Genomic DNA, 6,597 nt, shown 5'->3' with positions numbered 1-6,597 from the left:
AGCTATGATGCAACCCAACTGTAGGTTTTCTATGGTGCATCTGTAGAAGTTTGTAAGAGTAATAGTTGTCCTCTCACCATGATATTAAGTTCTCTATCTCCTTTCTGTACTGTGCCTTCATTGTTTATGTTCTGGCTCACCACATTGCTGTCATCTGCAAACCTAAAGATGGAGTTAAAGCTGAATTTAGTTTTCCAATCATGAGTGTTTAGGGAGTGCAGCAGCAGACTGAGAATGCATCCTTCCTAGGCAGCGGTGTGGAGAATTATTGTGGAGGAGGTGTTATCACTTATCTTCACTGATTGAAGTCTGTGGGTTAGAAAGTCCCAAGTCAAAGAGGGGGGGGGGGGGGGGGGTGCTGATTCCTAGGTCCATGAGTTTGGAGAAGAATTTGGATGGAATTATGGTGTTGAAGGCAGAGCTATTGTTGATAAATACATAAGTCCTTGTTGTCCAAGTGTTCCAGAGATGGGCTTAGGGCTTGGGAGATGGTGTCAACTGTGGACGTTTTGCAGCGGTGGGCAAACTGTGGTGGATCAATGCTGGCTGATAGGCTGGAGTTAATGTACACCGTCACCAGCCTCTTGAATTACTTCATGATGGTGAATGTCAGATCCACTGGACGTTAGTCATTGAGCCACACTACGTTACTTTTCTTTGGTACCGGGATGATAGACCATGCAGTTGTGTAAGGAATGAAGACAGAAAATGCAGCAGCCATTGGACGTCCTTTCAGACTTTGATTAGGTCAGGTTTTACTGCAGGTGGAGAGCTAGAAATGTAATTTTAGATACTGAAATGCTGAGCTGCAGAGATGTTGAAGGAAGATGGGGAATGTTAAAGGACTTTGGAAAGGAAGATCAGACATGCCATGGTTGTTTGCAATGGCAACACAGCCAGGGATGGTTGTTTTGAAGAGAAATAATAGGAGCTGTTTTGTCAGGGAAAAGTAAGAGGAGACGAGAAAACTGAAGGTGAGATTCGGATATTATCTTCAATATTGATCATTTACAGCATTTATCGGTATTAACTACCTGCTCCCCCTCAAGTTTATTTTGGTGGGTGATTTGTGTAAGCTGTTGTCATAAACAGTCTGAAGCACAGTCTTGATCCGAAACGTCAGCTATTAATTTTCTCCAGAGATGCTGCCTGACCCGCTGAGTAACTCTAGCTTTTTGTGTCTAATTTCGGTTGAAACCAGCATCTTCAGTTCCTCTTTACACATATTAAACAAAACTGTTGAGACTCTGCTGATCTCCTGAAGTGGATCTCCTACTATTTTCCTTTCAATTAATTGAAACTGCATATTTAATCGTGAAACTGCATATTTAATCCAAGCATTTTAAGACGCTCAATGGAGCCAGAATAGCAAAAACACATTTAAATAACACAATGTTTACCCAAACAGCAGGAACTACAACTCCCAGAAGGCTTGGACAACTGCGTTTTTCCGCTTCCGGCGACCTCTCCGGGAGGAAGTGGTGTAGCACGTGGCGCGAATAGCCTGTGCCTATTGGCCGCAGGCTGCTCAGGAGATGTCTGACGCTACGGAGCAACGGAGTCAAAGCAAACGGGAGAACGACAGTGAGCAGCAGCGGCGGGCGGACAACCCTCCTGCGCCCTAACCGAGGCGCAGCGACAGCCGGACAACCCTCCCGCGACCTATCCGAGGCACAGCGTCAGCGAGCGGACAGGTAATGTAGCCGGCTCGCTGCACCGATATGTTTTTCAATAATAATAAATAGCGTGAGTGAATGACGCTTACTCGCAGCAAGTAGGTGAGCGGATCCGTCGCAGCCGGTGTCGGGAGCCCGGGGTTGGCTCATTGTTGTGAGGTCGGTCGCCCACCCGCCGGAGGAGCAACTGACGGGGGCGCTGCGCGAGCCAGTGAGGCCGTCAACCGACACGGGGCTGAGGCGCGAGCGGCGGGTCCTCCCGATGGGGCTCGAGTTGCGGGTCTGGAGAGCGAGCCGGGGTTGACTGTGGGTGCAGAGCGACAGGTGGCAGGAGAGAATGGGGGTGTGTAGTGGGAAACTGAACGACAGATGCCCTCCCATGTGCACCCAGAGCCATTCATGGATTTGAAGTGCATTACTGTTTCCAGCGTTAGGTCAAATTTGTCATTTTAGGAGGGAACACCACTTTATAGAAGAGCTGGATCCAACACAAGGGGAATGTCAAATTGTAAGTGAGACTTGAGGTTGCCTATGTGCTATTTTTCATGATGGTGTGGTGCACTGGGGATTGTGCAATTTTTTGAGTGTGCAACTTTACAGTGTAATTCAGATATGAGTCGGAGTTACATGGCACAGAAATGGGACCTTTGGCCTGCCACATCCATTCTGACTATTTTGCCCATTTACAATAATCCCATTTGCCTGTTTAGGTCTGCACCCTTGTCTTCACCTTAAACCTAAGACATCTTTTTGATACCACGGGGGAAACAAGATTCTGCCCATTTATTGTATGCCTCTTGTGATTCTGATTGGCCCAATTGGGTCATGCATCAGCCTCATTTACTCTGGGGGGAAGAAATGAGCCCAGCTTGTGCAATCTGTCCTGAACCATAACTAAGTCCTCCAGTGAAGGCAATGTCCTGGTAAATCTCCTCTGCACTCTCTTCAGTGCAACTACATCCTTAATGTAGTATGGTGATCAGAGTTACACACAATCTCCAAATGTAGTCTAACCAGTGTTTTGTAAAGTTACGACATAATGTCAGAACTTTTGTATTATACTCTCTAATCTATGAAAGTAAGCATATCATGTCTCATTAACTGGTCTTTTCTCCAAACTCTTTGTCCCATTGCATTTATGAAAGTTTTTTTCCCTACCTTTCATCCCCTCTTTATTCTCCCACACTACATTCTCTATTCTGATTGATTGAGGAATATTTTGGTTTAACCACATTTTTAAAATATATATCCATGCTAGGAGATGATTGAAAATTAAAGTTGTTGTTCATTTGTTCAGGGTCTGGTGCCTTAACACCAGCTAATTTGTCAGAATAAAACATTTGTTTGCAATTGCTTTTGGTTTGGGTTAACAGAAATGAATTGCAAAATTAATCGAGGTAAGTGTGCCATAGCATCTTTCAACATTAAACTTATTATTGACAAGCCATTCTCATATGAATTTGTAAATGGTTTACCTTTACTTCACATACAAAGCAGGTAGATTAAGGCACCAGTTTTCAAGTAGTGCCAAGTTGTTCCAATTTTGTGGATTGGTATTGGGTTCTTTTTCCTGACCAAAGACTCAATATTTCTCATCAAACAAGGTTTCCTAAACTTGCCAGCCTTGGCCTTCACCCTAACGGGAACATGCTCCTGCACTCTTGCTATCTCACTTTTGAAAGCCTCCCTCTTGCCAATCTTCCCCTATACCTGCAAATGTTTTAATCTGCACTTTCTCTGCTGTTACAACAAAATATTTTGTACTCTGTTTCCTCTCTCTGTCACCTGTTGTGCACATGGATGGTATGATCTGCCTGGATCTACAGCAAAATAGATTTTTTTACCGTATGTCTCTATATGAGACCCTAATAAGCCAAGGAATGCCAAATGGAATTTAACTCTGATAAATGTGAGGTTGCAAACCAAGACAGGAATTACACATTAAAAGTATTGCAGAACAGAGAGATCTGGGAGTCAAGGTGCATGTTTTTCTGAAAGTGGTGAGTCAGGTGGACAGTGTAGTGTAGAAGACCTTTGGACACTTGCTTTCATTGGGAAGGGTATTGAGTACAAAAGTTGAGACATCATGATGCAGTAGTACAAGTCCTTGATTAGACCACACTTGGAATATTGTATGCATTTCAGGTCACCCAGATATAGGAAATATGCCAGTAAGTTGGAAAGGATGCAGTAGAGATTTACCAGGATGTTACATGAGTTTGCGTGCTCATGCAAAAAGGTTTGGATAAGCTGGGATATTTTTACTTTGGAGTGTAGGAGGCAGAGGGGTAACCTTATCGAGATGTACAAGATTATGAGGGGCATGAATAAGCATGAATAAAGAACTTGTATAAACATATAAAATTCTTAAGGGGTTAGACAGGCTAGATGCAGGAAAAAAATTCCCGATGTCGGGGGAGTCTAGAACCAGGGGCCACAGTTTAAGAATAAGGGGTAAGCCATTTAGGACTGAGATGAGGAAAAACCTTTACACCCAGAGTTGTGAATCTGTAGAATTCTCTGCCAGAGAAAGCAGTGGAGGACAATTCACTGGATGTTTTCAAGTTAGATTTAGCACTTAGGGTTAAAGGAATCAAGGGATATTGAGAAAAAGCAAGGGTACTGATTTTGGATGGTCAGCCATGATCATATTAAATGGCAGTGCAGGCTCAAAGGGACGAATGACCTACTCCTGTACCTACTTTTCTATGTTTCTATGGAACTGTATAGAACTCATCGCAATGACCAACTTTTTTTGATGGAGGCAACTTAATATCTCCAAAGTTTTGTATGGATTGAGCTTATTATAGTACCAGTGACACGAGTTGCGGATTCCCTCGATGGGGCTCGAGTTGCGGGTCCCCACCATGGGGTCTCGAGTTGCGGGTTTGGAGAGCGAGCTGGGGTTGGGCTGGGTTAACAGTGGGTGCAGAGCGACACATGGCAGGAGAGAATGGGGATGTGTAGGGGTAAACTGAACGACAGATGCCCCATGCCCTACCATGTGCACCAGGAATCAGTCTTGGATTTGAAGTGCATTACTGCTTCCAGCTTTTGGTCAAACTTGTCACTTTAGGAGGGAGCACCAGTTTACAGGAGAGCTGGATCCAACACCAGGAGAATGTCAAATTGTAAGTGAGATTGGAGGTTGCCTATGTGCTATTTTTCATGTTGGTGTGGTGCACAGGGGATTGTGCAACTTTACAGTGAAATGTGCAACTTTACAGTGTAATACAAGATATGAGTCACAGTTACATGGCACAGAAATGGGACCTTTGGCCTGCCACGTCCATTCTGACCATTTTGCCCATTTTGCATAATCCCATTTGCCTGTTTAGGTCTGCACCCTTGTCTTCACCTTAAACCCAAGACCTCTTTTTGATACCACGGGGGAAACAAGATTCTGACCATTTATTGTGTGCCTCTTGTAATTCTGATTGGCCCTATTGGGTCATGCATCAGCCTCTTTACTCTGGGGGGGGGGGGGGGGGGGGGGAAATGAGCCCAGTTTATGCAATCTCTCCCAAACCATAACTAAGTCCTCCAGTGAAGGCAACGTCCTGGTAAATCTCCTCTGCACTCTCTCCAGTGCAACTATATCCTTCCTGTAGTATGGTGATCAGAGTTACACACAATCTCCAAATGTAGTCTAACCAGTGTTTTGTAAAGTTACGACATAATGTCAGAACTTTTGTATTATACTCTCTAATCTATGAAAGTAAGCATATCATGTCTCATTAACTGGTCTTTTCTCCAAACTCTTTGTCCCATTGCATTTTAAAATGATTTTTTTTGCCTACCTTTCATCCACTCTTTGTTCTCCCACCCTACATTCTCTATTCTGATTGATTGAGGAATAAATGAATATTTTGATTTAATCACATTTTTTAATATATATCTATGCTAGGAGATGATTGAAAATTAAAGTGGTTGTTCATTTGTTCAGGGTTTGGTGCCTTAACATCAGCTAATTTGTTAGGATGAAATATTTGTTTGCAATTGCTTTTGGTTTGGGTTAACAGAAATGAATTGCAAAATTAATCGAGATAAGCATGTTTAGGTAAGTGTGCCAAAACTTCTGTCTACATTAAACTTATTATTGACAAGCCATTCTCATATGAATTTGTAAATAAATGGCAGATTTAGAAGGAGCATATCTGCAGGAAGGAACTGCAGATGCTGGTTTGTGCCTTTCTTGTATATAACTGATGTCTGGTCTTAAGCTTTACAGCTATTTTATATGATTGATTCCCAACTCGTACATGTAATGAGTAGATTTCAAGTGACAAAGTAAAATGTCAGAATATTGATGTTATTACATCTTTTGCTGATGGCATTTGAGGTTGGTAAAAATGAAAAGTCTTCGTATTGTTTGAAGGAAATTATCCTTTGGTTCAAACATTGTATTGATGTGAGTGTGAAAGTAGATAATTTGACCTGACTACTGAATTGTTAAAATTAATTTTACATCTAGTATCTTAGATGACAAAATCTTTCAGATTATAGTTTTAATTTCAACATGATCAATGTGAAATTACTCTGAGGGTGCAAGTAAATAAATACCTGCAAGATGTCTGAACTGTTTCTTAACAACTGGGGGTAGAGTATTGATATGGATAGAGAACTGGTTGGCAGACAGGAAGCAAAGAGTAGGAATTAACAGGTCCTTTTCAGAGTGGCAGGAAGTGACCAGTGGGGTGCCGCAAGGCTCGGTGCTGGGACCCCAGTTATTTACAACAAATATTAATGATTTAGACAAGGGAATTAAATATAACATCTCCAAGTTTGCTGATGAACCAAAGCTGGGTGGCAGTGTGAGCTGCAAGGAGGATGCTATGAGGCTGCAGGGTGACTTGGATAGGTTGGGTGAGTGGGCAGATGCATGGCAGATGCAGTATAATGTGGGTAAATGTGAGGTTTT

At 42.7% G+C, this 6,597-nt stretch overlaps 1 protein-coding gene across 1 annotated transcript in view; it reads left to right on the top strand.

The window, feature by feature from the left end:
• Window positions 1-1,538: 1,538 nt before the first annotated feature.
• Window positions 1,539-6,597, top strand: part of LOC144603516 (adiponectin receptor protein 2-like) — a 67,952-nt gene continuing 62,893 nt past the window's right edge. The window contains exon 1 of the mRNA XM_078416807.1: window positions 1,539-1,694. The gene's annotated coding sequence lies outside the window, so the exon portion shown is untranslated. The remainder of the gene's footprint in view (window positions 1,695-6,597) is intronic.

The sequence above is a fragment of the Rhinoraja longicauda genome, chromosome 20 (assembly GCF_053455715.1).
Source record: "Rhinoraja longicauda isolate Sanriku21f chromosome 20, sRhiLon1.1, whole genome shotgun sequence".
Lineage (NCBI taxonomy): Eukaryota > Metazoa > Chordata > Chondrichthyes > Rajiformes > Arhynchobatidae > Rhinoraja > Rhinoraja longicauda.
This window is presented reverse-complemented; position numbering and strand designations above follow the sequence as displayed.